Genomic DNA, 10,427 nt, shown 5'->3' on the forward strand with positions numbered 1-10,427 from the left:
TCTACGTGACTTTACCGAAAGAACCAAGAAGATTAATCTAAGTTGTCTTGGTTCGTTCGGTGAAGTCACGTAGAAGGGAAATAATAAAATAATACAACATAATAAAATAAAATTCTCACGACGGAAAGACAGCGTCTTTCCGACAGCCCTGTTCTTCACCTGAGGACGGCTGCTTGCGTTGTGGCCGAAACGTCGTGAGAATTTTTTTTTATTATGTTTAATTTTATTTTATTATTTCCCTTCTACGTGACTTTACCGAAAGAACCAAGAAGATGAATCCCTGCAGTCACGAAAGCTTTAAATCGAAATTTAATCTAAGTTGCCTTGTGTTTTTTTTCTTCTTCTAGATTTGAAGTTTTCGTGACTGCAAGGGTCCATACTCTTTGTTTTTTTCGGTAAAGTCACGTAGGTGAAAAAATAAATAAATAAAGTTCATTAAATCACGACGTTTCGGAAGCTTGTGTTGCCTCCGAAACGTCGTGATTTTTTAAATGTATTAAATACATTTTTTTTAAATTAACAAATAAATAAATAAAAATTATTACATTTAAAAATACATTAAATCACGACGTTTCGGAAGCTTGTGTTGCCTCCGAAACGTCGTGATTTAATTTTTATTTTTTACCTACGTGACTTTACCGACAAAAACAAAGAGTATGTCTTGTGGTTGTTGTTGTTGTTTGACTTGCATTCCACTGGGATTTGTGCACACAGCGTTGGTGTACGGTGCTTTTTCTGCAACACTTTGCCGTCTTTACTTGCATTTTCAGTTTGCACAAAGTCGCATAGTCACTTTAAGATGTTGGGAGGTGTGGGGCTGGGTGGGGAGGGGCTGGTCACCCCGTGGTGCCCTTATAAAACTCAACGTTTAACCTACTCACGCCGACTTGTGCCCGCCCTCACAGTCGGGCATATTTGCGGAATACACCACGCCGCCGTTGACCCTGGCCATTGACCGAGCAACCCAACGTTCCTACCAGCTCCCTCCGCAGGAATGTGTTTATGGCTATAGCACCCGCGAACGGGCATTTTTCTGCTGCTATGGATTTCCACGTGGTAAGCCACTTCGTTGAGCTATCATTTGTGATGGGCAGGTCCGCTTTTGAAACAGAGCCATAGAGGTCAGTGGGCCTTGGCCTGGTAAAAAAAAAAGGTTAAGTTTGTTAAGTACGGCTTAACAAAATGTCCCAATTCTAGCACTGCCCAGGCTCAAATCTGCTTTGGCTTCTGAGATTCGAGGAGATCGAGGCACCTTTGGAATTCCCAACCAGCACACCAGCTGATAATCATTTTAATGCCGAGTCAACCTAGAGGTGACCAGGATCGGATCCAAATGACTAAAGAAAATGTATTTGGGACATGTTTCGCTCAGGGTGCTACACACTGGCAAATGTTCGGACTAAATTCACATTAAAAATGCAGAACTACAAACGCCCCTCTCTTCCACCCCCCTCCCAACGCTATCTATCCCATTGCAAGGCAACATTCCCCGCTGAGCAATGCCGCGTTACCCCAGATACCCATTGTCGCCTAGCGACTGGCTTTGTCCCTCGGTTTTCAAGTTGTACCGCGTGCTGTTGTTGTCGTTGGTCGGCGCGTTGTTCGACGTTTCGCTGCAGAAGTGGACGATTTTTTGTTTCAATATAAATTACATGAGCCGTGGTATACATTGTTTGGGGTATAGACCGTGCCGTCTGAACCCAGCTTGTTTTTAAACGTTTGTGCAATGTCCTCCATTGCCTCTGAGAAGCAACTTCCCTTGGCAATAATTTGATTCTATTTCGAGTGCATTTCACCGCCTCTTGCTTCGCCACATTTCAATGTTTGTCTTACACTGTCGTCCAACGGCCGACGTTCGTTTACATTTTTCAAACGTAGCGTACTTTCCGTTGAATCCTAAATGTACTTGATTGGAAATCTACTGCTTTGTACTGGGAGCTTAGGGGCCGTCCATAAATGACGTCACGCGCCTAGGGGGGGGGGGTCAGACATGTGTGACGAGGGGGGGGGGGTGAGAAATGTGACGTCCCATCAAAATGCGCAACTTTAAATAAATATAGACAACACGTTCTACTTAATTAAATATACTTTTTTAATAAATGTTGTCTCCTACAACAGAGTGCAACGCCACATTAAATACGCACTACAATGGCAAGAGTTTAAAGCGATTTGAAGCATGTTTTATTTATTGGGGGGGGGGGGGGGGGCAGAGCTTTGTGACGTCATACTTGAGGGGGGGTCTGACTTTGTGACGCCGTGTGATGATGGGGGGGGGGGGTCAAAAATCGTCCAAAGTCGCGTGACGTCATTTATGGATGGCCCCTTAAAAACAACAATAAACAAATTCCTGCGGAGGGAGCTGGTAAGAACGTTGGGTTGCTCGGTCAATGGCCAGGGTCAACGGCGGCGTGGTGTATTCCGCAAATATGCCCGACTGTGAGGGCGGGCACAAGCCGGCGTGAGTAGGTGAAACGTTGAGTTTTATAAGGGCACCCCGTGGTGCCCAGCCCCTCCCCACCCAGCCCCACCCCTCCCACCCCCCACCCAGCCCCACCCTCCCCACCCAGCACCTCCCCACCCTGCCTTAAAGGGAAAAAAAGTATAATATAATAGCTGACATATCGGGTAAATGTAGAGTATTCATCATCATCATCACCATGCAGTCCGTCCCCAAGGACGATGACCTCTCTTGCATCGGGAGTCAGTAACTCGAGGCCGACCGAAACCGAAACCGGACCGAAAGTTCAAAATTGAATTTCAGCCGAAACCGAAACCGAAAGTTTCACTTCACTTTTCGATTTAAAGCTTTCGTGACTGTAGTGATTCATCTTCTTGGTTCTTTCGGTAAAGTCACGTGACTTTACCGAAAGAACCAAGAAGATTTAACTTCACTTTCAGCCGAAACCGAAACCAGACCGAAAGTTAAAAATTGACTTTCGGCCAAAACCGAAAGTATGCCGAAAGAGGCCATTTGCCAACTTTCGACACCGAAACCGAATTTCGGTCGGCCTGTATCAGTAACCCTTCGTCACCTTACGTAGATGTTGCGTTCGATCCCTGCGAGTTCGCATGTGACCGGCAAGACCGGCGTTTGAACGACACCCCCCATCGCCCCATGGGATCACACGCGCAGTGGACTGAGGAGGGTGACTCCTTAGATGCCACTGGTGGACACCGTAACCACTTCTAACCCGCCGTCTCCTGGCTCGTTGTTTCTCCGTGTCTGCAAGACGCCTTCTCTCAGGCGTCTGTGCTGTGAACAAGGCCCATCGCCAGAAAACGTCCACGTTATACAGGGTGTTCTAAAATGATGGACCCGATTTGAAATCGCTATATCTCTGCAACCACGAACCGCCCATGAATGAAACTCTTACCACTTGAAAGGGCGGGGCATAGAGAGGGCGGGGCATGGAGAGGGCGGGGCATGGAGAGGGCGGGGCATAGAGAGGGCGGGGCATAGAGAGGGCGGGGCATGGAGAGGGCGGGGCATAGAGAGGGCGGGGCATAGAGTTTCAAATGATTACCGCTCCATGCCTCTCCCAGTGCACAAACAGCCCCTAGCCTCAGTCATTCGCGAGACGGTGACCCCGCAACACACAAGGGGCGTTTTGCGTTCTGCTGTTCAGCAAGACTGAATCCGTAATTGCGGTGCAGCGTGCGTTTCAACGGCGTTTAGGCATCGATTCGCCAATGTCAAAGAGCATTCATCGTTGGTACCGACAATTTAAGGAAACGGGCTGATAATGTAAGGGGATGAGCACAGGGCGAACACGCACCTCAGAGGAAAACGTGAGAAGAGAGGCGTTTGGGACGAATTCAACTATCGTCTCGATGTTGTCCGTACAGCAGGTGGAGGGCACATAGAGGATTTATAAGATGGTTAGTAAAACTTGATAACTCATTAAACCGTTTGTAACTTTTTGTGTAATTGTGACATGTTGACATCGTGAAATATACCGCTTTGAAATTGGGTCCATATTTTAAAGCACCCTGTATACTTTCGATTTAAAGCTTTCGTGACTGCAGGGATTCATCTTCTTGGTTCTTTCGGTAAAGTCACGTAGAAGGGAAATAATAAAATAATAATAAAACTTTTTCCTTCTACGTGACTTTACCGAAAGAACCAAGAAGATGAAACCCTGTATACTCACACGTGTCAAGGCCTTATCAGTGCCCTCTACCTTATTACACACCAATTCAGCCCGTATTGTTCTCCCCGTGTGCTTATACATCTCAACGTTCACCCTACAAAGTCCCATCACTAGGGAGAAACACAAACAAATAGACAAAAATTATGTTACTTAACAAAACATGGTTTATGTATTAATTCTGATAATGATCAATTATACCAATTATAATTGGTGTCAATCATGCTACTGTCTGTGATCGTGCATGCTGATGATTCTGCTTGCTTGGTATGTGGATGTACACACTCGTGTTGTAAATGTACAACAATAAACACGGGACATTATGAAGGGTTAAACTACTTTTTTTTTATTTTCCGTATGATTTTTGTTGTTGTTACCCATATTGAAACGGCTGTACGCCATATGGACCTGAAAACTCAATTTCCCTGTCCAAGAATACGGGGTGAACCGTGATGGGTTGACAGCCGTGTCGAGTTGAGTATCTTCAAGGCTGCGGCGTAATTGACGGATGTGCTGAGATTACTCTTAATCAAACCTGCACCACCACCACCAACGCAGCAGGAGCATTGCCAAAATAATGGAATAATAAAAAAAAGCAATGCAGTGGAGGTTTCCCTCGATGTATGCGGTAGCAGTCGTAGCAGATGAGTTCCAAAAAAAATGGGATCGATTGGGCAACGGGAAGTGGACGAAATTTTGATCACAAGATTTGACCACGAACAGACAAACAGAGGAATCAAGTTCAATAAAAGCGCTGAAAAAAAGGTGCGCAGCACCACAGCCTGAAGGCGAAACCGCACGAGGAGACAGCTGCCTGCTGAGTAGCGCACACGGTTACATACACAGTACACACACACAGTACACGCAGTACACACACACAGTACACACACACAGTATACACACACAGTACACACACACAGTACACACACAGTACACACACACAGTATACACACACAGTACACACACACAGTACACAATACACACACAGTACACACACAGTACACACACAGAACACACACAGTACACACACAGTACACACAGTACACACACAGTATACACACACAGTACACACACACAGTACACATACAGGGAGGGAAGGGTGGGGAGGGGCTGGGTGGGGAGGGTGGGGCTGGGTGGGGGGTGGGAGGGGTGGGGCTGGGTGGGGAGGGGCTGGTCACCCCGTGGTGCCCTTATAAAACTCAACGTTTAACCTACTCACGCCGGCTTGTGCCCGCCCTCACAGTCGGGCATATTTGCGGAATACACCACGCCGCCGTTGACCCTGGCCATTGACCGAGCAACCCAACGTTCCTACCAGCTCCCTCCGCAGGAATGTGTTTTATAACCCCTTGTTACAAGCACCTGATGACGGACGCTTGTGTTGCGCCCGAAACGTCGTGATTTAATTTATTTTATATTTTATACCTACGTGACTTTACCGAAAGAATCAGAGAGTATGGATTCATGCAGTCACAAAAGCTTCAAATCTAGAATATTGTTGTTGTTAACCGGCCTGTCCCCTCGTTACCATCACGGGAGGAGAGAGACAGAGCGAGCCCGCAACACTCGGGACAATTTAAATGACGTATTGGGTAAATTTATATTTTAATTTGAAAATATCGTACTCCCATTACGTCATCCACGGCCCATTAAGTTTCCATTGCAAGTGCATCACCCCGATCCAATGATTGCCCACCGCACCATCACGTTCATCCGTGTCACCCAGAGCTGAAATGTTTCACGCAACGTTGTCTGGCATCGCTGGCAGACCCGGAGAAGCGGGTGGCACTTCACGAGAAATGATTGGGGGGCATCCATTCAGTACGTACGCATGGAGGGGGGTGAGGGGGTTGACCCAAATGCGTTCGCTTGCGTATGGGGGGGTCTACTGACAATGTACGCATTGTAAACGGGGGGTTGGGGGGGTTTAAGCCTCGATAATAATTTGTCGACATTGGCCTTTAAATTGTTGTTGTTTGACTTGCATCCCACTGGGATTTTTGCGCACAGCGTTGGTGTGCGGTGTTTTTTCTGCAATATTTTGCTGTCGTTTCTTGGATTTTCTGTTTGCACTTAGTCACATAGTCACTTTAAGATGTTTTCTTGGGTCATGTTTTTGTTTTTTGTTTGTTGCGGTTGCACCCGATTCAAAAGCCGAATGGCTCACAGGGCTATACCTAATACATTAACTTGAAATGAGTTAGATAGTCCGGCGGTGGACTATCTGTTTGCTTAAACACGTGAATATTATTAATCCTTGATCGTTTCTGCGTGGGTTAAATATCGGCCGTTTTATAGGATTCGGGGGGGGGGGGGGGTGCGTTAGGCGTACGTACGCAGGTGAGGGAGGGGTCAAGTTTTGACGGATTTTTGCGCACCTACTCGATGAGACGGCCCCTTACGGACAGATGCGTTGCGCCGGCAGCTGACGAATTTGCCCAGTCGCCAAAGCGGAGCAGGGAACCCCAACCTGGCCAAAGTGAAGTCATCGAGCTCATCATCTCATCAACAGTGACCGAGTAGCCGTGAACGGAGCGCACGGTTCATCCCCTCGTGGGTTGGAGATCGACCGCGGCGAATTCCCAGGTGTTACGGGGACTTGGGCTGCGAGGGTTATTGAATCCATCTGTGCGGAGTTTTTTTGTAGTACCCCCCCCCTCTCCCCTCCCTCTGCGCGAGTGATGGTCTCCTGCCACACGAAGCCAACAAAACGCACTCGTGGATTGTCCAAAAATCCCAGCGGGAGGCAATGGCCGTGCCGTGTCGCGCCGACGTTCTGCTCGTTGAAGAGGCCTCGCGGTTCGAAAGAACCCAGCGTCCGCCCCCGGTTAATGCTGCGGGTGTGTTCACCGACAGTGCTACTGCTTTGCACCCATCTGCTTCAGAGTGGACGTTACAGTCAAAGAGCCCGTGGCGTTGTTTTGAGAACAAGTAGGCCACATGTGTGTGGGCCACGTGTGTGTGTGTGCGTTTACCGGCGCCGGGGAGCGGTGGTGTCGCGGTTAGCGCTGCGCTGCGCTATGAACCCGGCGACCCGGGTTTGATTCCCGCTTACGGCCAGCACCGGTGACGATTATCTGAACCGGTTCTGGGCCTCCACTAGGTTGCCTCAGCCTCAAATTAGTACCTGGTGCGGTGCGTAAACATCGCCAATGGGGAGACAAAGGCGGTCGGGCGTGGTGTTGGCCACCCACCTCCCTCGTGTACCGTTCCGGCCTTCATAGGTGCTCCCTAACAGCACTTGCCCCTACAATCTGTTAAGGCTACACGGGGGATCTTTGTCTTTGTACCGGCGCCACGGTCCAAACTTGCCAAGTTAGAAGAACTTTTACTGGTAGGAACCTCCTGGTTACACCAGCCCACAGGGGATTATTGTATCCGTCCGTCGTGCAGGGAGGGGCTGGGTGGGGAGGGGATGGTGGGGAGGGTGGGGCTGGTTGGGGCTGGGTGGGGGGTGGGAGGGGTGGGGCTGGGTGGGGAGGGGCTGGTCACCCCGTGGTGCCCTTATAAAACTCAACGTTTAACCTACTCACGCCGGCTTGTGCCCGCCCTCACAGTCGGGCATATTTGCGGAATACACCACGCTGCCGTAGACCCTGGCCATTGACCGAGCAACCCAACGTTCCTACCAGCTCCCTCCGCAGGAATGTGTACTCGCAAATCACTGAATTTGGATAGCAGCCGCGTCGCGAGGACACCCCGCGATCCAGCACGGCTGTCGGGCCGTCTGCGAAACGCACAGCGAGCATCTGTGAGGTCGTGTTCGAGCTCAAGTTGTTTGTTTAACCGGGGCGAGAGGGTCAGGAGACCGCGGGACGAGGTTAGTTTCTGAGAAGTGACCACTGGCCACCAAAGGAGACAAGACAAATACCAAAAGTACAATGAGGTCACTAGAAAATCGGAACAACAAAAAAACGCAACACGTGATGAGTCACAAATAACAGCATCGCAATCAATGGTAAATAATGGTCGAATGCCAAACGCAATGTTTTACGATTGCGTATTATCATCATCATTATTTTTATTCCACAAAAATCTAATTCATGGAAATATAAACCCATAATCGAATTTAATCACCGCATCAAATCATTCCCCATCACTTCCCAATCGTCACAACATTCCACCCCCATTACCTCCCCATCCTCACATCATCCCGCCCCCATCACCTCCCATACTCACATCATCCCATCACTTCCCATCGTCACATCATCCCACCCCCATCACCTCCCATCCTCACATCATCCCATCACCTCCCATCGTCACATCATCCCACCCCATCACCTCCCATCATCACATCATTCCATCACCTCCCCATTGTCACATCATCCCACCCCATCACCTCCCCATTGTCACATCATCCCACCCCCATCACCTCCCCATTGTCACATCATCCCACCCCATCACCTCCCCATCGTCATACCATTTCACCCCCATCACCTCCCCATCGTCACATCATCCCACCCCCATCACCTCCCCATCCTCACATCATCCCACCCCCATAACCTCCCATCCTCACATCATCCCATCCCCATCACCTCTTATTCCCATCACCCCCCCCCGTATCCCCTCCCATGCCTCCACTGACAACTCTCTCTCCTATCCCTGACGGCAGCTGCTGGGGCACGCTCGCCCTCCCTCTCTCTCTCTGAAGAGTATCCTGCAGAGCGGACGAGAGACACACAGAGGCTCAGTGGCAGCGTGGGTCCTGGGAGGCACGCACACGCACGCACGCGCCAGGGAGACGCACACCCAGAAGAGAGACCGGGATCAGACAAGGAGAGACGCGGGGAGACAAAAGTGAGTGCTGAGACACAGAGGGACACACATACGTTACGGTGTGGGGGGTAATTTTTAAACACGACTGAAGAAACAAAGACGCGCGGAGAGACGGGAGACGTAGAAGAGAGACAGATTTGCCGAGACGAGCCACACGTGACTGAAGATACTCACAGAGACACGGACGGACACAGAGAGACACAGAGACACACAGACACAAACACTGAGTTTCAAGAGACTCACAGAGAGACACGGAGATTGACACAGAGAGAGAGAGAGAGACAGGCACAGCTGTGGAGACGCAGAGTGACACGGAGAGACGAGCGAGCTCCTGGTTTCGCGCAGGGCTAAGCCGAGTGGGGTGAGGCGGGGACACCAATCCGGATCAGATCTTTGGAGGGCATGTATCGATGGTGAAGTGGAGTGTGTTGGCTGCAGAGAAAACTTAAACACACAGAGAGCGCCGCCTTTGTTGTTGTTGTTTGGGGCTGTCAACGCAGCGTCATTACTGAGTGGTGGCAGCAGCAACAGCAGCCGTATGCACAGCGACCACCACCGGCAGAGAAGAAACGTCGGGGAATGAGGATAGAGGCTGTTCAGTTCAGTGAATTTATTTTCAGCTAATTTATTTGGTGTAGCCCTGCGAGCCATTCGGCTCTTGAATCGGGTGCAACCGCAACAAACAAAACACATGAACAAGAAAACATCTTAAAGTGCCGACAAGGCAGCAGAGGAATTGAGGTCATCGTATAAAACTAAACAAACACGGCGGTGGTGTAACGCGTGGTCTCGTGGGGGTCCGTGTGCTGATGTGCAGCAGCAGCAGCTGGAGCAGCAGCAGCAGGTGCAGCAGCAGCAGGAGCAGCAGCAGGAGCAGCAGCAGCAGGAGCAGCAGCAGGTGCAGCAGCAGCAGGTGCAGCAGCAGCAGGTGCAGCAGCAGCAGCAGGAGCAGCAGCAGGAGCAGCAGCAGCAGGTGCAGCAGCAGGTGCAGCAGCAGCAGGAGCAGCAGCAGCAGCAGCAGCAGCAGCAGCAGCAGCAGGAGCAGCAGCAGGTGCAGCAGCAGCAGGAGCAGCAGCAGCAGCAGGAGCAGCAGCAGCAGCAGGAGCAGCAGCAGGAGCAGCAGCAGCAGCAGGAGCAGCAACAGGTGCAGCAGCAGCAGGAGCAGCAGCTGGAGCAGCAGCTGGAGCAGCAGCAGGAGCAGCAGCAGCAGCAGGAGCAGCAGCAGCAGGAGCAGCAGCAGCAGGAGCAGCAGCAGCAGCAGCAGGTGCAGCAGCAGCAGGAGCAGCAGCAGCAGGAGCAGCAGCAGCAGCAGCAGCAGCAGCAGGAGCAGCAGCAGCAGCAGGAGCAGCAGCAGCAGCAGGTGCAGCAGCAGCAGGAGCAGCAGCTGGAGCAGCAGCAGCAGCAGGAGCATCTCTCTGCACTGAGAGGTCCGACCTGTACAAGAAGGTGCGACGAAGACCGGGCCCTGAAGACGGAGGAGGACCTTCAAGACAAGGCGAACCA

Source organism: Lampetra fluviatilis, chromosome 59, assembly GCF_964198595.1.
Source record: "Lampetra fluviatilis chromosome 59, kcLamFluv1.1, whole genome shotgun sequence".
NCBI lineage: Eukaryota > Metazoa > Chordata > Hyperoartia > Petromyzontiformes > Petromyzontidae > Lampetra > Lampetra fluviatilis.